Source organism: Mixophyes fleayi, chromosome 2, assembly GCF_038048845.1.
Source record: "Mixophyes fleayi isolate aMixFle1 chromosome 2, aMixFle1.hap1, whole genome shotgun sequence".
Lineage (NCBI taxonomy): Eukaryota > Metazoa > Chordata > Amphibia > Anura > Limnodynastidae > Mixophyes > Mixophyes fleayi.
In genome coordinates, this window is record NC_134403.1 from 236,984,916 (window position 1) to 237,009,355 (window position 24,440).

The window sequence follows — 24,440 nt, forward strand, 5'->3', positions numbered from 1 at the left end:
GAGGATGGCTCTATGTATTGTGCAGGTGTCAGAGGATGGCTCTATGTATTTCAGGGGTCAGAGGATGGCTCTCTGTATTGTGCAGGGTTAGAGGAGGGCTCTATGTATTGTGCAGGGGTCTGAGGATGGCTTTATGTATTGTGCAGGGTCAGAGGATGGCTCTCTGTATTGTGCAGGGTTTGAGGATGGCTCTCTGTATTGTGCAGGGTTTGAGGATGGCTCTCTGTATTGTGCAGGGTCAGAGGATGGCTCTCTGTGTTGTGCAGGGGTCAGAGGATGACTCTCTGTGATGTGCAGGGTCAGAGGATGGCTCTGTGTGTTGTGCAGGGGTCAGAGGATGGCTCTCTGTGTTGTGCAGGCATCAAAGCATGGCTCTATGTAATGTGCAGGGGTCAGAAGAAGGCTTTATGTATTGTGCAGGGGTCAGAGGATGGTTCTCTGTGTTGTGCAGGGTTAGAGGAGGGCTCTATGTATTGTGCAGGGGTCTGAGGATGGCTTTATGTATTGTGCAGGGTCAGAGGATGGCTCTCTGTGTTGTGCAGGGGTCAGAGGATGGCTCTCTGTGTTGTGCAGGGGTCAGAGGATGGCTCTCTGTGTTGTGCAGGGGTCAGAGGATGGCTCTCTGTGATGTGCAGGGGTCAGAGGATGACTCTCTGTGATGTGCAGGGGTCAGAGGATGACTCTCTGTGATGTGCAGGGTCAGAGGATGACTCTCTGTGATGTGCAGGGGCCAGAGGACGGCTCTCTGTGTTGTGCAGGATCAGAAGAAGGCTTTATGTATTGTGCAGGGGTCAGAGGAAGACTCTCTGTGCTGTTTAGGGGTCAGAAGAAGGCTCTCTGTGCTGTGCAGGGGTCAGAAGAAGGCTCTCTGTGCTGTGCAGGGGTCAGAAGAAGGCTTTATGTATTGTGCGGGGGTCAGAGGATGGCTCTACGTAATGTGGAGGGGGTCAGAGGATGGCTCTATGTAATGTGCATGGGTCAGAGGAAGGCTCTATGTATTGTGCAGGGTCCAGAGGACTGCTCTCTGTGTTGTGCAGGGTCAGAAGATGTCTCTCTGTATTTTGCAGGGTTCAGAGGAAGGCTCTCTGTGCTGTGCAGGGTTTAGAGGAAGGCTCTATGTAAAGTGGAGGGGTCAGAGGATGGCTCTATGTAATGTGGAGGGGTCTGAGGAAGGCTCTATGTATTGTGCAGGGGCCAGTGGATGGCTCTCTGTGTTGTACAGGGTCAAAGGATGGCTCCCTGTGTTTTTATGGCCAGAGGATGGCTCCATGTGTTGTATATGGATAAGTGAAGGCGCTACCTATTGTGCAGCGGTCAGATGAAGATTCTCTTTATTATGGGATTCTCTAAGTGTAGGGGTCACTAGAATAGTATTTATGTGGTGCAGGTTTCACTAAAAGGCTCTATTTTGTACAGAGTTCGGAGAAGGCTCTTTGAATTGTGAAGTTGTTACTGGCGGAGCAGAGGTTGGAATTTGAGAGAAAAGCTGGTGAGCTGGGTGGTATGTGAGGGAACAGCTGGTAGACATGGGGTAATGTGAGCGAAAAGCTATTGGTTATGAGGTGGCATGTGATAGAATAGCTGGTGTGCAGGGCTGATATTAGAAGCTTATGGTCAGGGAGTGAAAATCTAGTTAATAGGTGGTGGCATATAAAAAAGCAGCTGGTCAGCAAGGGTCCATATGAGTTAAAGGCTGATGAGCAGGAGATGGCATGTGAGAAAAGTGGGTGTCATGTGAGAGAACCTAGTTGGCAGTGGGAGGGGCATGTAATAATTTAGGGGCAGGGTGGCATGTGACAGAGAATTGTTGGTGGGCAGAGGGTGGGTGATTTCACATTTAGGTACATAGAATTTGAAAATTATAAATATTTTAACTTTACAACAAACTATGAAATTCCATAGACAAAAAACCTTATGGTTTAACATGTCCAATTAAGGTTCCTTACACACCATCTAAAACATAAAAAAAACTATTGAAACTCTTTCACTCAAACTCCAAAAAGCAATGAAATTACGACGATTAAGGCAGAAGCCTTAATGGACGCGTTCCTTGAGCAATACAGACATTGTATGCCATCACCTCCTGCGGTTAGCTGCAGATTCAGAACTATCGTGTAGTGAGATTGCTGTCACTCACAAAATGGTGGATCTGCTAATTCACAGATTTGTGTGTTCACTGGAATACATACATACAGTACTATTACATTTTCTTAGTTTAACTTTATCGTAGTTTAGGGCCTGGGTGTCTTAGAAAGAGACAGTAAAGCAACTTCATAAAAAATTAGAACTATAAAATAACAATAGAGTTAAATTAAATTGATGTATAAGCCTCTACATAGTTTGGTTTTCAGTAAGCAATATCTGACATTACATTCTTTCACATAAAGTCATCAAGACTAATTTAGTAAATTGCACAATTGTGTAATCCAAATGCATAGAGAGATTTTCTTCAGGAATCCATCAGCCACAGGAACCATATTTGGTGAGGAGGAATGTATTGCAGATATCTTTTGGGATTAGGCACAATATTGGAGGGAGGAATTCTCTACAAGGATCTGTTAGGAGCGGTAGTATGTTGAGTGGAGGGATGCTCTGCAGGGAACTTTCGGGAGCAGATATTGTTTGGTGATGAGCTATGTTCTGTAGGTATATTTTAGGAGCAGGCACAGTCTTGCAGGGAGAAATGCTCTGCAGGGGGATGTCAGGAGCAAGTATTGTGTTTTAGGAGGAGGAATATTCTGTAGGCATCTGCTGGCAGGGTCATCTTTTCCATTGGGCACGAGCCACGGGCAAGGGGGCCCCATAGGCAGAGCTCTTAATTAGAATAAATAATCCTGCAAAAGATAAAACCTGCAAAAAAAAACCTTTGAGGGTCACTGAGCAAGTACATCTATCTATCTCCATATATCTATATCTCTATATATATATATATATATATATATATATATATATATATATATATATATAAAATATATATATCTATATATGTAGGGGCCCAGGTGCACTGCTTTGCCCGGGGGCCCATAATGTTGTTAAGATGGCCCTGTCCGCTGGGAGCAGGTACAGTGTTGGTGGGAGGAATGCTCTGCAGGGATCTGTCAGGAGGGTGTAGTATGTTGAGTGTAAGGATGTTCTGCAGGGGTCTGTCAGCTGCAGGAAGTGTTTTGGGTGGAGGAATGCCCTGCAGGGATCTTTCGGGAGCAGATACTGTTTGGTGATGTGCTATGTTCTGCAGGTATCTTTAATAAGCAGGCACAGTCTTGGAGGGAGAAATGCTCTGTAGGGATTTTTTAGTTTTAATTTTTTATGAAGTTGCTTTACTGTCTCTTTCTAAGACTCCCAGGCCCTAAACTACGATAAAGCTAAACTAAGAAAATGTAATAGTACTGTATGTGTGTATTCCAGTGAACACCCAAATCTGTGAATTAGCAGATCCACCATTTTGTGAGTGACAGTAATCTCACTACATGATAGTACTGAATCTGCAGCTAACCGCAGGATGTGATGGGATGCCATGTCTGTATTGCTCAAGGAACACGTCCATTAAGGTTACTGCCTTAATCGTCGTAATTTCATTGCTTTTTGGAGTTTGAGTGAAAATGTCAATAATTTTTTTTATGTTTTAGATGGTGTGTAAGGAGCCTTAATCGGACATGTTAAACCGTAAGGTTTTTTGTCTATGGAAAATAGTGAGTCACATCACAGTGAGTTTGTTCCTGTTTTTTCCGCTATGAATACTTCTATTAGCAAAATGTTACTTTGTTTGATAAATATAATGTATGGTCATGGAAGGGGTATGATGTGACCAAAATGAAAGATAATCTATAAATAATTACATTTAACTACGAGTCTGATTCTTCCCTTGTATTTTTTAACAAACGTGTGTGTGTGTGTGTGTATATATGTGTATATATATAAATGTATATGTATATATGTATATGTATATATGTATATGTATATATGTATATATATATATGTATATATATATATATGTATATATATATATATATATATATATATATATATATATATATATATATATATATATATATATATATATAGTTGCAAGAGCCCGCTACTGCAGAAGCACAAGTGTACAACTTATTCCTTTTTATGGTTCTTTATTGTCAGGATGGTAATAATGTTTTGACACCGTATACTTGCACAGCAATTATGGAGACCCTCAACGCTTACTATACATAGTCGAGCTCTCTGTCCAGATTAGCCAGCTAGCCCAGCGTTGATCTTCCTGAACAAGCAGGGTTTTATACCTGACACTCCTCCCACAGGCCTAGCTTGATGGACAGATGACACACCCACCTTCTCTTTAAAAGGAAATGCCCATCCCTGGCTCTGTTTAGACTATCAGACCCACCCTGTCTGTTTGCTGAGAGGAAGCAGCTTTTAAATCATGTAAGTAAACCAATTTTAAACTACACATATGTTTTTACCTGGTTTAATCTCCACCTAGGTACATAACTGTGCCAATGTTTTACTCTACTTCCCTGCTTTCTCTGCATATTGCCAGCTAAATGCCTCCTTTTGTTACAATATATATATATTTATTTTCACATACATGTTTATATTTTATGTTCCAATGAGACCTACTATCAAGCTTAACCTGTATGGAAGAAATGATTGAACAGGCCATTGAATAAAAGACATGTTTTAAGGTAATAAATATTAGAGATCGTCATTGACCCACGTGTTTTGGTTTTTGTTTTGGATCTGGATTACCGTCGTGTTTTGGTTTTGGTTTTGCCAAACCGCCCTTGCGTGTTTTGGTTTTGTTTGTTTTTGTTTTGCAATTTTGTTTAAAAATTAATGTTTTTGGGCATAAAATACTCAAAATTAGTGCTCCACCTATTTCTTGGATAAGTAATGTAATTGTAAAGCTAAGAAATTATCAAAAAAACTGTTTAATTCCTGGTAGGCCGTCATTAATTCTACACACAAACCAGATTGTCTTCCTCTCCATCTATGCATATTGGCAATGCAGCCATCGTCTTTGGGTGTATATTACACCCTACACTTATAGTTAAATATGTAAAGAAATGGACAAAGGCAGTTTGGTTTCTGTCTCTCTAGGCCCCCCTCCACTTGTACAAAATAGTAAAAAATTCAGCCGTTATAGACTACAATATTAATTGAAATGGACAAAGCCAGTTTGGGGTCAGTCTGTGTATGACACCCTATTCTTAATGAGAAATTGCCAAAACAGCAGCCTTTCAGGACGGTACGTGATATAGAAATGCCCCAAGTCCCTTTCCTCTTTGGGGTAGTTTGCACCCCACACTTAAATAGAAAGTTTTAAAAAGATGTTATCATCATCATCATCTGGAGCTTCATCCTCACCCTCATCAGTGTGTACGTCATCATGACAGACTATCAATTCATCGCCGCTTGAATCCGCCATTAGAGAACAGTCAGTGCTTGGATGTCTTTGATGGTGAAGGCCTTCCTCGTGGAAGACATAGTTCATTTTTATGAACATCATTTTCTCCACATTTTTGGAAGTAACCTCCTACAGTGATCACTGACTAAGTTCCCGGCTGTGCTGAACACTCGTTCAGAGTACACACTGGAGGGTGGGCAGCTTAGGTATTGCAAAGCAAGTTTGTACACGGGTTTCCAAATGGCCTGCTTTTCTTCCCAATAAGGAAATGGACTGTCTGACATTTCCATATTGTCAAAGTCAGTAAATTGGATAAAGTGATTTCAATTAAAATCGAGCAAACTTGGTTGTCTTTGTCTGAAAAGATGCGTATGGCATGCTACGGCGTGGAAGGGCGTACGCAGCCGCAACACGTGGCAACAACAGTATTTACGCTTTTACATACATTCGCACAAACACACATTTGTAAAATAGTACACATTAATGGTAGTTGCAACACATAGTTATTTATGTCGAAATATAGTAGTGTTTATGTGTAATATTATAAGTTATATGCATATTAGTGATACATATGGTTCAGGTTAAAAGAAATGTGTCATGTCTAATATCATATTAATCCCCTTTACATCAGCAGCTGTTCAGTGCATTCGGCGAAGAGATCGCACATTGCATACTCTAGTTATTGATGTTGGGGAATAAACCTTTAATATGATATTAACTGTCAAATGCAAATGGACTGATTGTAATTGGAGTTTGGCGGGAAGAACAGAGCTCATCCCCTGGAGAGACCCCCACCTTTAGATTCCTTAGAGTGAATCAGCCTATGATGTGTAACCCCCTGGACCCTCCTGATGCCTGGACCAATAGAAGCAAGCTATACCACCTGCATTGTTTCACTGTATCTCTGTTTGCATATAAGCAGTAGCTCTCATGTATTGTTCAGTCCCCTTGACCACAGACTTCAGAACTGAATGACTGTACACTGGATCCAGAGTGCCTGAGATAAGTAACGGCTGTACTTATTATTATTTCGCTTAAATATATATTGCTACTTTTTGAGAATTTCATATTTGTGCGTTGGAAACACAAATCGAGATTCGACAATCGTTATTGGATAGTGACAAAACGCTCATAACAATTTGGGGGCTCTTGAGTTTGGAGGTTTCGTTGCCGACCGATACGCAAGACCAACGGATTTCGGTTCCCCAACAAAGGGTGGAGACGCGTCATATACGGGTAAGAACGCAATGTGTTCAAAACCTGAATTTTACTCTGTTGTGAAACCGAATGTCCGTTTTGCATTATCTAAGGTACGCTAACTGAATCTAGGGACAAAAGAGAAAACTGTTTCTTTTTACTGTCATTGTGCGTTTTAACTGTATTGCATTGCTTAGCATAAGTGTACTTCCTGCTTTGCGTACGCGAACTTCCGGTTGATTTGCCACGTGGTTAAACAATCGTTTTGATAGTTGTTATACATGCATAGTATAATTACTTGTTAAAACCTCTGGGACATTATTACTATTGTTGGGAACTTTGATTTTCTGCGCAGAAAAGGTGTATGTCGTGTGATTTGTTGACTTTAAATACACTAAGGTTTGATCTATTGTTGAATAGAGTGTCAGTTGCTGTCTGACGAGGCAGGTGCCCAACTGGTGTACGGTATACAAGGCAGGTATACCAGGGGCGGAAACTAAGCGAGTTTTTGCGACGTGCACCCAAGGGTTATCGCATCGCTTACTGATAAGCTTTAAGCGTTGCGATTGCACGGCAAGGAAAGCCGTGATTACGACTTGGGGGTAACTGGGAGGAATTACATTGGTAAGGCTGGTAATTTACTTTACCGGATGCTGCCAGGCGTAATAAACTCAACAGATTTTGTTGGAGAGTCAGAGATAATCGAGGAGCTGATAACCCTTTAGTCCGCATTGATATTTCTGTATTAGGGGTCCTCGTTCAATACGAGAGGAAGCGAGTGGACGCGGCTTGTAGCAAATACGTTCACGGGCCAGTAAAATAACTCTAGCGGTAGATTGCGGGTAGCAGAGTGTTGAAATTAGTGGCAGGATATTGTGATATTTCTGGAACCCTATTTTTGTGGCAGGATATTGTGATATTACTTGGACCCTATTGTTCAACATGGGTGTCAAGCAGACGCTAGAGATGGCCGAGGTACTGCCTAAGGAGGGGCCTATTGGTTCAGCGAGATTTCTCATGTGTAAGAAATATGGTGCATACGCAACTGCGTATTGCGACACGTGGGTCAAGATGACCAAAGATTGTGTTAGGCCTTTCCCAACAATAGGGAGTTTTAATGCAGAGTTACTAAATAACATAAAAGATAAAGTGTGGTTGATTAAGTCAAAAAAAGTGAGAAATAGACATAATGACTGTTTAAAATTGTTGCAAATGGAAGGCAATACGTGGCAGAGCAGCGAGTGCACAGCGGAAGTAGGCGTGGCAAAAAGCGCGCACACAACGGAAGTAGCCGTTGAGAAGCATGGAGAACTCAGCGCAAGCGCGCCCCCGCCACCCTATGTGGCGGGGGGAGTAAGTACAGCCGTTATTAAAAATTAAAAAAAGGAAATTCCTAAGTTATATCCTGTTTTAAGTCAGTTTAAAGCAAGTGTTTCTGAAGAAGAGGATGAACCCACGGTAATTTCAGCCATTGCCCATGCTGTTAATATGTTAGAGGTTCAGCGTAAGTATGGAAAGGGGGCAATGGCTGAGATAGGTGAGAGTAGTGTGACCACTAGGAGAGACAATATTCAAAGTACTGAAGTAGCTAACCCTGAAGATAGTGAACCAGTGGGTACGTATCCAGTCCGCACAATATCAGTTCCCAATGGGAAGTCGGATAAGGATGGTGTAGTTCCTTTAAGAAATGTTACAATGCATTGTCCCTGGACTAGATCAGAATTACGTTCCATTATGACTGAATTCCCAGATCCTAGAAAAGAGTTGGCTAAGTGTCAGAAGTTTGTTAAAGACTTAGGAAATGCACACGAACCAACCGATAAGGATTGGCGTGTAGTGTTGAGGGTGTGTCCTCCTCCCAATACTAACGTACAACAATTTATTAAAGATTGATCGTTGGAGGAAGACGACACCTTGATAGATGAGATTAATCAAGAGAATATAAAACAGATTGTCAAACATTTAGCCATCTATTTTCCAGTAGTAGCGAATTGGAGTAAGATTTTCACCATAAAACAAAAAGATAGTGAAACCGCATCAGATTACTTTAGTAGAGCTATAGCAGCGATAACACTGTTCACTGGGATATCAAAAATAGGTGAGGACCCACATCACAGGGAAGTACCTGTAGGAGTACTAATGGATGTTCTTAGGGAAAATTTAAAAACCAGAGTACAAACCTCATTACCTAATTGGAGAGGCATCACGGTAGATTCCCTTAGGGAGTCTGCTGTGGAGCATGATAAAAATATCTTTAGGAAAAAGGAAGAAAAGAGTGAGAAGTTGATGACAGTGAATATACAAGCATTAGAGGGAATGCATACACGACCACCAGCCTATAACCCACATAACAGGAAACGCAGAATGTTTAGATGTTATAATTGCAAAGAAGAAGGACATATGAGGAAAGATTGTACTAAGGGAAGATATAATTCTAATGAAGGGTCGCATAGATATCCTCCAAGAAGGGATTCACATAGACTAGAAGACTCGCACCTGCCCGCGCATATTACAGCAGCAAATATTGTGCGGGAAAGCAATGGTCAGCGCTAGGGGTCATGTCATACCTGTAGTGTACAGCCAGTGAGGTTAACTGAGAGTCTGAGAGAAGAACCAACAATGATAGTTGACATAGCTGGTAGGAAGCAAACTTTTCTTGTAGATACAGGGGCGGCCAGATCTGTGATAACCTCTCCTTTTTAATCTACAGGTGACCAGTAAAACTATTCCAGCTATGGGGGTAACGGGAGGAGTGTTACATTATCCTCTATCTAAACCCGCTGAAGTTCCAATCGGGCCCCTGCATACTAAGCATTTGTTTCTCTTAGCTGCAGCGGCTCCTACTAACTTGCTAGGGAGAAACTTGTTATGTAAAATGGGATGTGTCATATACTGTACTTCAAATGGTGTGTTCTTAGACATACCAGAGAAGGTCGCGCATGAGGTACAGGGTATATTGGACACCCCTCAAAGGTTAATGTTACACTCTACTGTTATAGAACAAAGTATCTCAAGTAAAGGGGATGTTGCTGAAAATACCAGGTTCACTATGGACCAGAGATGGACAGGACACTGGACTAATGGCAAACGTAGCCCCTGTCACGGTAAATCTAAAAAGTGGTAGGATAGCTCCAAAAATTCCTCAGTATCCATTAAAACCGGAGGTGGAATTGGGGGTATATCCTGTTATTGAGAGGCTGTTGCAACAAGGGATTTTAATTCGTACCACCAGCACAGCAAATAGTCCCATTTTCCCGGTGAAGAAGAGTGGGGGGGGAGGGGTTATAGATTAGTCCAGGACTTAAGGAGAATTAATAAAGTTGTTGCCGAATCCAGCTGTCATCCTTATGCAGATTCCACCGTCTGCTAGTCATTTCACTGTCATTGATTTATGTTCTGCTTTCTTCTCAGTCCCTCTTCACCCTGACTGCCAATACCTTTTTGCATTCTCCTACCGGGGGGTGCAATATACATGTACCAGACTGCCCCAGGGGTTCATTGACAGCCCCAGTATTTTCTCCCAAGCCTTACATGACTGTTTGCAATCCTTTCAACCCTGCAACGGGTCTGTTCTAATTCAATATGTGTACGATTTGTTGCTGTGCTCTGATTCTTTTATGTCATGTTTACATGATACTAAATTGTTGTTGCTCCATCTCTCATAAACAGGGCACAAGGTGGCAAAGGACAAGTTACAGCCATGTCAGACTAAGGTTAAATACTTAGGGCACTGTCTCACCCAGGGGCTAAGACATCTGACGACTGACAGATTTGAGGCCATACAACACATGACTCTGCCGCAGAGCCAGAAGCAAATTCATACCTTCTTGGGGATGTGTGGATACTGTAGATCCTGGATCCCAGATTTTTCTATTCTGGCATTACCATTGCAGGAGTTAGTCTCTTCCTCAAAACCAGAACGTGTCGTACACACAGAAGAGTCAGAGTAAGTGTTCTATAATCTCAAAGATAGTCTGACTAGAGCACCTGCATTGGGAATACCTGATTATGAAAAGCCTTTTGAACTATACTGTACTGGAGCTGATGGTTGTGCAGCAGGTGTCCTCACACAGAAACATGGTGACGCTAGCAGACCGGTAGCATAGTACAGTGCACAATTGGACACTGTGGCAAGATCACTCCCAACATGTCTCAGAAGTGTAGCAGCAAACTGCTCTTCTGGTAAGTAAGAGCGAGGATGTAGTATTAGGACATAATTCAACTGTCTATACACCCCAATCTGTATCAGCTCTGTTAAATTCAGCTCAAGCCAGACATGTTTCTTCAGCTAGATTCACAAAATGGGAACTAGCTCTCATGGCACCCTCAAACATCACCATCAAATGATGTAGCACCTTAAATCCAGCTACATACCTTCCATATGTGTCTCTAGAGACACAAAGGGTGGGAGGTGAGGAGACCCTGGTTGATGATGAGTTAGGCAAGAGTACTGATACTCATGATTGTATGGAACACCTGAACCAGACCTTTACTGCAAGGCCCGACATACGTGACAGCCCCTTAGAAAATGTCGATTTTACGTTTTATACAGACGGGAGTTGTCATAGACAGACAGAGACGGGAGAACTATGTACTAGTTATGCTGTTGTAGACGATCAGGGTGTGGTAGAAGCTGAACCCCTTGGACCACCTCACTCAGCCCAAGAGGCGGAACTAGTAGCATTAAGGAGAGCGTGTGAGTTGGCAGAAGGTAAATCGGCTAATATATATACTGACTCTAGGTACGCCTTCGGGGTAGTGCATGATTTTGGGGCCCTTTGGCATCTTAGAAACTTTACGACAGCAGCAGGTACGCCAGTGACACACTCACAACACATAAAAGGACTTTTGACAGCGATACAGTTACCCAAGACGGTAGCCGTCATAAAGTGCAAACCCATACCTCTGAAGAAGACCCGGTGTCATTGGGCAATAATAGTGCGGACGAAGCTGCTAAATGGGAAGCAGGACAACCTATGACTGTATCGACCGAGACTATGATGGTTTTTCAGACATTAGACATGCAGAAATTAATTGAAATGCAAGATTTGTGTTCCCTGCAGGAAAAGGCGGTCTGGAAGGCGAAGGGATGTGGTCAAGAGTCCTCAGGACTCTGGAGGGATGGACAAGGTAAGCCTGTAGCTCCCCGAACGTACTATCCAAGCCTGGCTGAAGCAGCACACGGTCTGACTCACCTGGGTAAAGAAGGTATATGCAAACTGGTGAGAGCATACTGGTGTGCTCCTAGATTTTCCTCTCAGGATGGTAAGAAAGCAATGTCATGTCTTACTTGTTTGAGGAAAAATGTCGGGAAAACTATTCCAACTGAGCCATCCCCCATCCCTCCTACAGACGGGCCTTTTCAGGTAATACAAATTGACTATATACAATTACCACCGTGCAGGAATCTAAAGTATGTGTTATTATGTATTGATGTATTTTCCGGTTTCCGGTTGGGTAGAAGCAGTAGTGATAGGGGTACCCACTTTATTGGTGATATCTTCCAAAATATGTGTAAGCTCATGGGAATCAGTAGCAGACTTCACACACCTTACCGACCACAAGCCAGTGGTAAGGTGGAAAGAGTAAATGGTACTATTAAGAACAAGCTTGGTAAGGTAATGGCGGAAACTGGGTTGGCGTGGCCTGAAGCTTTGCCACTAGTCCTCCATAGCATCATTTGATCGTGAGTCCGCAAGACGACTTAAAGTGTAATAATGAAGTGACTGTGCAATATCTTATAAAATTGACCAGACAGCTGAAACAACAAAAACTCAAAATGCTGTCACCTGGTATGCCAGAAACGAACTGTCATGATGTTGAACCTGGGGATGTTATGATCCGCAATTTCTTACGTTCAGGTTGTTTAACAGACCGTTGGGAAGGCCCGTACCAAGTGCTGCGGACCAGTACTACATCACTGAAGGTTGCAGAGAGAGACACTTGGGTCCATTCCACCCACTGCAGGAGAGTCCATAACACGAAAAAAGTGCAAGATAAAACTGAGACCGACGACACAGATCGGTCACTCATAAATCTGTTCCGGGAGACCTAAAGCCTGCAGTCAAGACACCTGAACCAGAGACATTGCATCAGAACTATCTTTCCAGCGATGGAGTGGCGGTTTTTGTTTTTCTTTTGTTCCAGGATTTTCCTTGTTTTTACTTTTTCAAGGACATTCTATTTTTGTGAAGGAGGATGGAGGACAGAGGAAGGTTCTGGCAGTGATACGGATGAGATGGAGATCGAGGAAAAATTACTAGAGTACTCAGAGCAGCCCATTATCAAGCTTGGTCCAGGGGTTATGAAAAGGTCTGCTAGCTCAGGAACTCGGAGACAGTGTGAGGGGCTATTGTCTGATGAGTATTGTATCTGCAAGTTCTGTGACTCCCTAGTTGAAGAGAGATGCATCCAGCGATGCCAGTCCACCGGTAATCTGAATGTGGGCTGGCATTTATCACTCCTTGGTGGGTAAGGTCCTAAACCAAACTGAGTGCTGGGTGTGCTCTCACGTACCGCAGGGGCAGCATAACATAGGACTAGTGCCATTCCCTTTAAACATCTCCGAAGTACTCAAATTGAGGGGTGGGAGGCCCATAGAAGGAAAGTACAATAACACTAGGTCCCCTAGTCTGCCGCTTCGACAATACTCCGTAGACAGATCTTTGCTGTGCCTAAATATCTCTTGTGCAAAGCGTCTGGAGAATTGGGAAGCTGACCTATCAGATCAGACAATGGCTCGCCATGCTCATTTTGGAGGGAGACGTACAAGGTCACCAATCGGCAGGAATGTTGATGGAAGTCACAAATTAGGGCGTATAACCAAACATAAGAAAGTATCCATTGGAAAAGTCTCTATAGGTAATTGTAAGAATGTCATCCATACTGACACGTGTCTTGAGCAAATGGAGACACTAGGCATGGGTAGTTTAATCAAAACCCTGTGTGATATAATTAATGGGCATACTGTTCCTTATGTTCTCCCTGATGATGTGTACTTTGTGTGTGGGAGGAAAGCTTATTCCTGGGTGACTCCGAGTTCCAAGGGCTTGTGTTTCTTAGCTAAACTGGTTCCTGAAATCAAGACTATTACTCATGAAGAAATGGTTGGTATTCACAAGACTACATCACCACCATACATACACACACAGTATGAACACCGTGGCAAGAGAAATATGATTCCTGGTGAGGAACCCATAGCTACAAAATTGATTAGTGAAACCGCTGGTTTTCAAGTTATGGTTGCTCTTGATCTCACCAGGACTGCTCGGGGAACATTAAACTTTAAATATATACAAGACCTAGCTAGATTGATAGACAATGTCACTGAGATGTATGATGACACTTTCAGGTATACTGGAAGGGAGCTACAAGCGTACAAGAAGGAGTTGGTGCAACATAGACGGGTACTAAATTATCTCACCTCTATTACTGGTGGGTACTGTGTGACGTTGGCCACCCAGTTTGGTGTCAAATGTTGCACGTACATCACCAATAATACGGATGACCCTAAGGAGGTTATAGACCGGAAGATGGATGAAATTCTGCAACTGAAATGGGAATTTCGAAGGAACCATAATTCTTCGTTATATGAGATCGGGGAAAAGGTGGCAGGATGGTTCTCGTGGTTGAATCCTGTGAAATGGTTCTCTGGTCTGGGGGAATGGGTACAGGAAATGGTTGCTAGTGTAGGTAAGCTCCTTCTCCTTATACTGGGTGTCGTTTTAGCAATTGGTTTACGTGTCAAATGTGTTCCTACTGTGTTGAAGTGTGGAAAACAGTCTTCTAGGAGAAACACTGAGAACGAGACTGAAAGGGAGGCGCAAGATACCGAGATCATGGTCTGTGAAGAAGTGTTGTATAACCCTAAACTTGAAACGGTGATTAGGTGATAGTTTATTACACTATCAAAGGGTGGAATTGTCGAAGTCAGTAATTTGGATAAAGTGATTTCAATTAAAATCGAGCAAACTTGGTTGTCTTTGTCTGAAAAGATGCGTATGGCACGCTACGGCGTGGAAGGGCGTACGCAGCCACAACACGTGGCAACAACAGTATTTACGCTTTTACATACATTCGCACCTACACACACATTTGTAAAATAGTACACATTAATGGTAGTTGCAACACATAGTTATTTATGTCGAAATATAGTAGTGTTTATGTGTAATATTATAAGTTATATGCATATTAGTGATACATATGGTTCAGGTTAAAAGAAATGTGTCATGTCTAATATCATATTAATCCCCTTTACATCAGCAGCTGTTCGGTGCATTCGGCGAAGAGATCGCACATTGCATACTCTAGTTATTGATGTTGGGGAATAAACCTTTAATATGATATTAACTGTCAAATGCAAATGGACTGATTGTAATTGGAGTGTGGCGGGAAGAACAGAGCAGTTTGGCCGGAAGAACAGAGCTCATCCCCTGGAGAGACCCCCACCTTTGGATTCCTTAGATTGAGTCAGCCTATGATGCGTAACCCCCTGGACCCTCCTGATGCCTGGACCAATAGAAGCAAGCTATACCACCTGCATTGTTTCACTGTATCTCTGTTTGCATATAAGCAGTAGCTCTCATGTAGTGTTCAGTCACCTTGACCACAGACTTCAGACCTGAATGACTGTACACTGGATCCAGAGCGCCTGCGATAAGTAACGGCTGTACTTATTATTATTTCGCTTGAATATATTCTGCTACTTTTTGAGAATAAATATTTGTGCGTTGGAAACACAAATCGAGATTCGACAATCGTTATTGGATAGCGACAAAACGCTCATAACAATATCAATTACCTCTTGAAAATAATCCTCCACCATCCTTTGCATGTTAATACTCGTATTGGATGGAGTTATGGGCTAGGTCACACATTTTTTTGATAAATCCTTTAAACCAGCCCAGGGGGTAAATGTATGAACGTGCGGGTTCTTCAACACCAGCGTGTTCGGCGGTTAAATTTCAAGCGGCGCTGCATTGTAAAGGGGAGTTTCCCTTTACAATGCAGCGCCGCTTGAAATTTAATCGCCGAACACGCTGAACACGCGGGTGCTGAAGAATCCGCACGTTCATACATTTACCCCCAGATGTTAAACTGTTCTTGTATGTTCCCTGCGTCTTCCCTGCTTCTTTTTTGAAAATTTAATTTTTTACGAGCAGCAGCTGCTTGAGAAACTGAAGGAGGACACGTCGTCAAGCCAAGGCCCAGTTCAGCGGACAACTTGCTGAGCAATAGCTTCTTGCAAAAGTTCACATCCCGCTCATTTTGAAGCAAAAACTCAATGTAGGTCTTAGACCTTGGATCAAGCACAGTGGCCAAAACGTACTGATCCGAGTTCAAGATCTTAATAACTCGAGGATCATTGTGAAGCAAATTAAGTACTTGATCTACAAGGTCAACATACTTTGCAGAATTGTTTGCTTTCATCTCCTCCTTCAGTTTCTCAAGCTGCTTTTCCAATAGTCTAATTAAAGGAATGACTTGGCTCAAGCTAGCAGAGTCTGCACTCACTTCACACGTCACAACTTCAAATGGTTTTAGCACCTTGCACAGCACTGAAAGGATTCCCCACTGTGCAAGAGTGAAATACATCCCCCCTCCTTTCCAAATGTCATGGCTTGTGCAATACGCATGGATGGCTTTGCGCTGTTCCTCCATCCTCTGAAGCATGTACAGGGTGGAATTCCACCTAGTTTCCACCTCTTGCTTAAGTTGGTGGCAGGGCAAGTTAAACTGTTCTTGGACCTGCTGCAATCTCCTACATGCTGTGGCAGAATGCCTGAAATGGCCTGAAATTTTTACGGACCACCGAAAGCATCTCCTGCACCTCACGGTTACTTCTTAGGAAGCTCTGCACCAAGTTGATGGTGTCAGCAAAACAGGGAATGTGATGGAATTCACCCAGCTGTAATGCTCGCACTATATTGTTGGCGTTATCAGAAATGACATATCCTGGGGTGAGTCCAAGTGGTATAAGCCATGTATCAATCACATCTCTTAGTTTGCGTAACAAATTGTCAGCTGTATGCCTGTTACTGAAGCCGGTGATACAAAGAGTGGCCAGCCTGTTACAAATGTTACGTAGTGGTGTACATGCTGCTGCTGTTCCTGCTGGTGAAGGTGAATGACCGACCCAGTGGGTTGTCACAGTCATATAGTCTTTGGTTTGCCCACTTCCACTTGTCTACATATCTGTGGTTAAGTGGACAGTGGGCAGAATGGCTTTTTTAAGCGCAATGTCTACAGTTGTACACACTTTTGGTATAGTTGTGGAATAGCTTTACGGGAAAAATGGTGTCGCAATGGAATTCTGTAACGCGGACACAAAACCCCAATTAACTGTAAAAAACCATCTGCGTTTATTGTGGATCTTGAACGCAGATCTAACACTAACATGGCGTCTGTGATTCGCTTGGCGGCTGGGTGACTGCTGTCTTATTTGCTTCCCCTAGCAAATGATTGTTTCACAGTTAATTTTTGAAATGTAGGATTGCTCTTTTTCTTTGCCTTCTTCTGGGATGACGATTCACCCCCAGCAGCAGCAACAGCAGCAGCAGTGGGACTAAAGCTTTCCTTAGAGGAATCAATTATAGTGCAGGAGTCATCCAGCCTTACTAAGTGGGATGCAGGGCTAACTCCGAGCACTACTGAGGATATTGATAAGGATGGTGTTGTTGGTGTATTTTGTAGCCATCGGGATGTCGGTGACCGAAGGGTCCTGGCTGATGATGGAGTGCTTGTAATTTTTTTGGAAGAACTTTCAGCTTTTCCCAACACTTTGCCATGAACCCTCGTCAAATGGCGTAACATGGATGATATTCCAAGATGGTTAAGGTCCCTCCCTCGACCAACTGTGGCTTGACATACACTATAAATGGCTATACAACTGTTGTCAGGTTTTGGGTAGAAATAATTCCACACATAAGAAGTGGATTTTTTTGTTTTATGCCCAGGCATGACAATGGCCTTTTTCTTCTCACGTGCCAGAACTGCTTCCACTGGTGTAGGACTTACACAAACAACCTCATCCTCATCAACATCCTCATTAGCGCCCTCATCACCTACACAAATCTCCCCCTCATCCTCTTCCAATTCTAAAGTGGCATCCTCAATTTGTGTATCACCGGCTACACACGGACTGTTCAGGCACATATCAGCAGAACTGCTGAAATGGCCCTTCTTTATGGGTACACTATCAGAATGCTCACGATTACACATACCACTCGTGGATGGACTCTCCACAGGGATTGGTGTCATTTCTGATTCAGAGCATACATTATCCTCTAATGCCTTACTGTTTTCTTGCAGTTTGGCTTTGACGTGTAACAGTAGTTGTGCACCACTTTTAGACTCCAAATTACTTGGTCTTGCTTGCTCACGAGTGACCGTACAAGAAGAAGGCTCGGTAACATTTTTTGATCTGCCACTAATAGAGAAAGGCGAAGGCCTCATTCTTTCTTTGCCACTACGTGTGTAGAATGGCATGTTAGTATTTTTTTTTTTTATCGGCACTTAACTTTTCCTCAGTTACACTTCTTTTTCGTTTCAACACGGTAAATTTTTTTTTGGTGTGTGTTTTTTTCCCCTGATTTAAAAAGACTGTACTTTTACATCGCCTTTACCAAATGACGTACTGGGAACACTACCATCAGGACTGGTGACAGAACCTGGTTGCTGATTCTGTGGACTACTTTGAATCCATTTTAATGAGCCTAAACCACTTGTAGTGCAAAAACTTGTATAGATACTGCTTATAAATATCACTTTTGACAGCCAGAAAAATTATTGTTTCACACTGGGGAATATGGGACACCCCAAAGCACTTGTAGTGCAAAAAATTGTATTAGATAGATACTTCTGACAAATATGAATTTTTTTGGACAGCCAGAATAATTTGTGTAAAACACTGGGGAATATGGGACACCCCAAAGCACTTGTAGTGCCAAAAATTGAAAAAAAAAAAGCCTCCTCTATCCTCCTCTCTTCCTGCTCTAACAATTGCTAATAGAATTGGTATTAATAATACAATTGTATAGAAGAGAATTGAAACAATAATGTGTACAATTATTGCTCTGTCCCTGCGCGAAAATAGCCTGTGACCTAACCCTGCTTTCTCCCTCTGTCAAATGGCGATGGATTGCTGTGGAGGCGGGTATTTATGCTTTTCAAATCTCGCGAGAACCGAGCTCAGAAATACAAATACGTCACAATGACATTTTGCCTTGATTTCGATACCGAACGGGCGGGAGAGTAGCGAGCCTGCTCGGCTCGGTACTCGGATAGGCAAAATTCAGATGGATTTGGATCTCGGGGAACCGAGCCTGCCCATCTCTATTTAGAATATAAATATAAATTGACAAAGTCAGTTTGGTGGCAGTCTGTATCAGACACCCCTCTCCACTAGTAGTAAAATAGAAAACAATTCAGCCGTTATAGACTATAGAATATAAATAGGAATGGACAAAGGCAGTTAGGTGGCAGTAAAATAGAAAACAATTCAGCCGTTATAGACTATAGAATATAAATAGGAATGGACAAAGGCAGTTAGGTGGCAGTCTGTATCAGACCTCCTCTCCACTAGTAGCAAAATAGAATAGACGTGTAGTTAAATAGAAAAAAGCAGCCTGCATAGACTGAACAATATAAAAGAAAATGGACAAAGGTAGTTTGGTTTATGTCTGTATCAGACCCCCTTCTCCACTAGTAGTAAAATAGAAAAAATTCAGCCGTTATAGACTGTAGAATATAAATAGAAATGGACAAAGGCAGTTTGGTGTCTGTCTGTGTATGACACCCTACCCTTATCGCGAAATTGACAAAACAGCAGCCTTTCAAGACTGTACGTGATATAGATATGCCCCAAGTCCCTTTCCTGTTTGGGGGTAGATTACACCCTACACTTATATAGAAAGTTTTAAAAAGATGTTATCGTCATCATCTTCAGCATTATCCTCACCCTCATCAGTGTGCACATCATTATCACAGACTATCAATTCATCTCCGCTTGAATCCACCATTAGAGAACTGTCAGTGCTTGGATGTCTTTGATGGCGAAGGCTTTCCTCGTGGAAGATGTAGTTCATTTTTATGAACATCATTTTCTCCACATTTTTTGGAAGTAACCTCCTACAGCGATCACTGACTAGGTTCCCGACTGTGCTGAACACTCGTTCAGAGTACACACTGGAGGGTGGGCAGCTTAGGTATTGCAAAGCAAGTGTGTACATGGGTTTCCAAATGGCATGCTTTTCTTCCCAGTAAGGAAAGGAACTGTCTGACATTTCTATATCAATTATCTCTTGAAAATAATCCTCCGCCATCCTTTGCATGTTAATACTCGGATTGCATGGAGTTATGGGCAAGGTCACACATATTTTTGAAAAATCTTTCAAACCAGCCCAGGGGCAGGGCCGAACTGGCCATCTGGCACTTCTGGCAAATGCCAGAAGGACCGATGGCTATATGGGCCGGCCCGACTCCTCCTGTCTTCCTGGTGGCTGGTTCCTCTCCGGGAAACAGCCTCCTCTGTTGCGCGCTCCTCAGCTCACTCCCCCGTTATGCTGTGCACTGTTACAAGAACTCTAACTCTTCTGCTACACTTTTGGTACAGATGACAGTGCTAACTGTCTTTGAGTCTAACCATGCTCACACCTAAACAAACACTAAACCAAATGCTGAACAGTTTATTTCAGTGTAGAGATCGATAAATTTGATAACATCTCTCGTGACGCTGGCTCAGTACATTGGAGGAAAAATGGTTGAGACAGTGTATTCCAGGGATAGTGCACACTGTGCACATTGTTTCTACAGTCTTTTAGCTGGTGTTCTAATGAAGAAATGTGAAATGATTTAATTTGGGTGCAGCGATTTTCGTGGGGGTGGTGGAGTCGTGGGGGTGCCGCGATTTTCACTGGGGGTAACGGGGGTGCCGAGAGTTGCAGGGATCATGAGTGTGAGAAAGCCAGGGGGGGTAGAGGCTGCTGGGAGAGGGGTGAGAGAGCCAGGGGGTAGGTGCTAACTGACCCTATCCAAGACCTATCTAGCTAATCAATCTGCCTATCTGATCTACCTAAACTAATCAACCTAATCTATCTAAGAACTAAACTAACTACCTATCTAAACACCCAAGTGGCTATTTGAAAAGAAAACTTATCGTACCAAAGCCCGCAAGAAGAAAAAAGCTGATTTCTAGGTTGGGGAGAGGAAAAGAAAAAGCGTCTGGAATCTGCTTTGTTAAGAGGGGTGTATGTTATGGCCTGATGCTTTTCTGCTCTAAGTCTTTACAGGTGCAATTCTGCACTTCCCCCACCAGTGGCTGCTATGGGGATTGTGTGTCCTGTAAGCAGCTGAGCTCCTCACTCAGCTGTAAGTTGGTATGCTTAATTCTTGGAGAGGCTTTCTGGCCCTCCTTAATGAGGTAAAGTACGTTAAAGTTTCAGTCCAGGCCCTCCATTCCCTGAAGACTGACATTGTGGAAATTGGGGGCAGAACCACTTTGAGCGTTGGATGGAGGAGGTTGTATCATATCAACAATCTTTTGAAGCTGCTTTTCGTCAAATGTGGAAAAACATTGCCCTGCTGCAGGATGGGCATGAAGACCAAGATAACAGGGTGCAGAGGAATAACCTGTGAATCTGAGGGATCCCTGAAGACACTGAAATTTCACATCTTGAACTTTATCTAAAAAGACTTTTTGCCTGATGTCAGGAAAAAGCCCATTTGACTACTCCCTGATTTCATATCTTATCATATATTCAGTCACATAACAGTCAAACAATATATCTATTTTGTCAGGAAACCGCTCCTGATCACCTTTATTATTCCAGCCCAAATCTCACACTCATCTCTAAGACTACACATTTGCTGGTCCCTTTCCCAACACAGACACAAACTGCATCAGCTACATATAAGGCTCGTAGCAAGCGTATGACTTAATTATCCAATTGCGCACACTCGGCACTCTGGTAGCTACACAGTTAACCCTTCGCACTCTGGTATCTAAAGAGTTAACCCAGCCAAGCAATCTCTCTCTTCAACACAGGCACCAAATTTGTTTAGAGCAAGAAGGACATGAACTATTAAATTTTTAGATTTAATATACAAAATGTACAATGCTTACAGGTTAGGAAAAACAACTGATGACATACATAACAAGCAAAACAGTTTAAAATAAAGGAATTAAATTCAGAGTATAACTTACAGATAAGTGGTATATTCTGGCTAAGGGAAATTGGCGTGACGATGGACAGCTTATCAATAATGATTGATTTCCGAAAAGACTGACAATTTCTTGTAACTGGTCTCAGCTTTTTAAAGACACCTTTACACCTTACCTCACTTCCAGGGGGGTTGTGGTCTGTGACACTTTTTACAATCACCATTTGCATGTTGCCTGATTTACTACCCAATTCTACCATGTGACCTAACTTTTCTGTGGAGTGTCACACAGACCAAATTTAGGGCCTGATTCATCAAGGTATGCAAACACATACGTATGCGGATAATCTGCTAGTCGTCTCTGCGCATGCGCGAAAACGAGACTTGAGCAGCGTAAAGCACCACATACGTTGCTCAAACACAGCAGATACGGCACTCAAAGGCAACTCAAACGCAATTTGCCACGCAAATACATTTGAGATGATGACTGACCACTTGAGAATAAAGAGGTGGGAATGGGAGGAGAGTAGGAACGGACTGGGCGGAGATGAGAGATCACTTGAGTAAAGTAGGCATTGTGCTTTGTAACTTAAGAACAGTAGGCGTTCCCTCTGAGCAGTGAAGAGAAACTGACGTCACTCATGCCTCAAATTCTTGAGAAAAGTTAAGGAAGCTCCGGGTCATATTTAAGTCCAAAACAGCTAGCAAGTCATTTGGACCAACTGCTTTTCTCAGCTGTAGCTGACCTCACTGATCAACATGCCATCTTACACAACAAAACATATACGAAAGCACTCTTAGATAAGTGACATAGTGGAATACATACACTGAAACATGGAAATAGACAAAATTAAGCCACATACAGGCATCATTCGGTATTCAAACTCATTACCTTGCCCTTGCCAGCTTATTTCTTTAACCACTAAGTTAGACTTCAGATTGAAAAACACACACCAAACTGCACATGAACTATTAGCACACAAAAATGTCCTTGAACATAATTAATTGAACACTTGAACACACCTTCTTCGTAACAGACAGAAAGGATCATGTTTTGTCGTTTTAAAATCAATAAAGCAATGTCTAGTCTAATGCATATCAGATAATTTAACTATAAGAACTAAACACAAGCTTGGTTTAATCAGTATAAAAAGAAAGAGAGTTACTCATAACCACTGCTGCATAGACCGAGCATCAGCTCGCGTCAGCTGATACCTGGCCTATACACCTGCATATTCTTCGCTCATTACAAACCACTATAAAATACATGCAGACTTGAAGTCGATTACATTGCGAAAGTTTCTGTGTTTTGCTGCTGGTGATTTCATTAGTGGCCTTTTATTTGTATTGAGTTATATGTCAAGTTAATGTGTTTATGTGTTAAAAAGCATTTAAAGGCAATAAAATAACTACTAAGTATTACAGATGTCACTCAGTGGGATATGCACAGTGTAATGTAATAAACATTCAATGAAAAAGGGATTTTAAATGTGGGAGAAACTGTACTTTATCCATTTAGGACACTTTAGAAACAAATGGGTTTGCGGCTCATGTTTGAAAATACATCACTGTCATTAGTGCTTCAATCCTAAAAGTTTTTGCAATCAACTTTTTGGGGTCTGCAGAATCGCTGTCTTGTTCCTGAATACTCTCGCTGTCATGTTGCATTTATTAATTTCAGCATGACGGATAACGTGTTATGAAATTGAACACCCTAGACAGACAGACACAGACACACAGACAGACACACAGACAGACACAGACACACACAGACACAGACACACACACAGACACACACACACAGACACACACACACAGACACACACAGACACACAGACACACACACACACACACACACACCCCCCCCCCCCCCCCCCCCAAGCAGGAGCTGGAAAAACGAAAAAAAAAATTGATTGCAAATGCGATTTTTAGGCTGAATTATGAGCAGTTGCGTATTTTATTTGTGTATGCGTAATGTACTCTTAAACCCCTTTGTGCTCAGGGTTCACCTGTGGCCTCCAACTTCTGACCTTAGTATTGGTGGGTGGAATACCTAACCACTACACTATTGTCTAGCACACATAGTAAATCTTTTCTCCAGCATATCTTTCAAATGTACAGTAATTAAACATTAATATTGCAACAACACAAACTGCTAAACTCATTTATCACATATGTAGGTAAGCTCATTTATTAAAGATGTGAGTTATCGGTCTTACCGTACATTGAATACACTTTGCCAACATGGCAGATCGCTTTTAGAATAAAGCACAATAAGAACGCATCTGTGTAATGACGTCTGTGTAGCGTACTCTCCGGCGTACTAACCGGCAATTAATTCACTAATTACAGTGCTAGTTAAAAATACCTTTCTCAAACTTCTGTGTTGTTGGGAGTTTCACAGTTCTGAGTAAGTAGCCCGTAGATGGTCCAAAGGGCTTAATGTACTGTGCTAGTGTTTTTTATGTTGAAGGTTTATGTAAAGTGTTTGGGTACTTGCGGAGTTTGAATCTTTAGGTCACTGTGTATACTTCGAGGTGGGACTGCATACAGACCTCTAGAATGTAGTGAATAGACTAAATCTTATGCCTTTTCCTTGCTTAATTTGTTACCTGCTGACCCTCCCCCACAGATATTGGATCTGTGTTGTTTTTTGGATCTGGGATATAGGGTGTTTGGATCTGTGTCA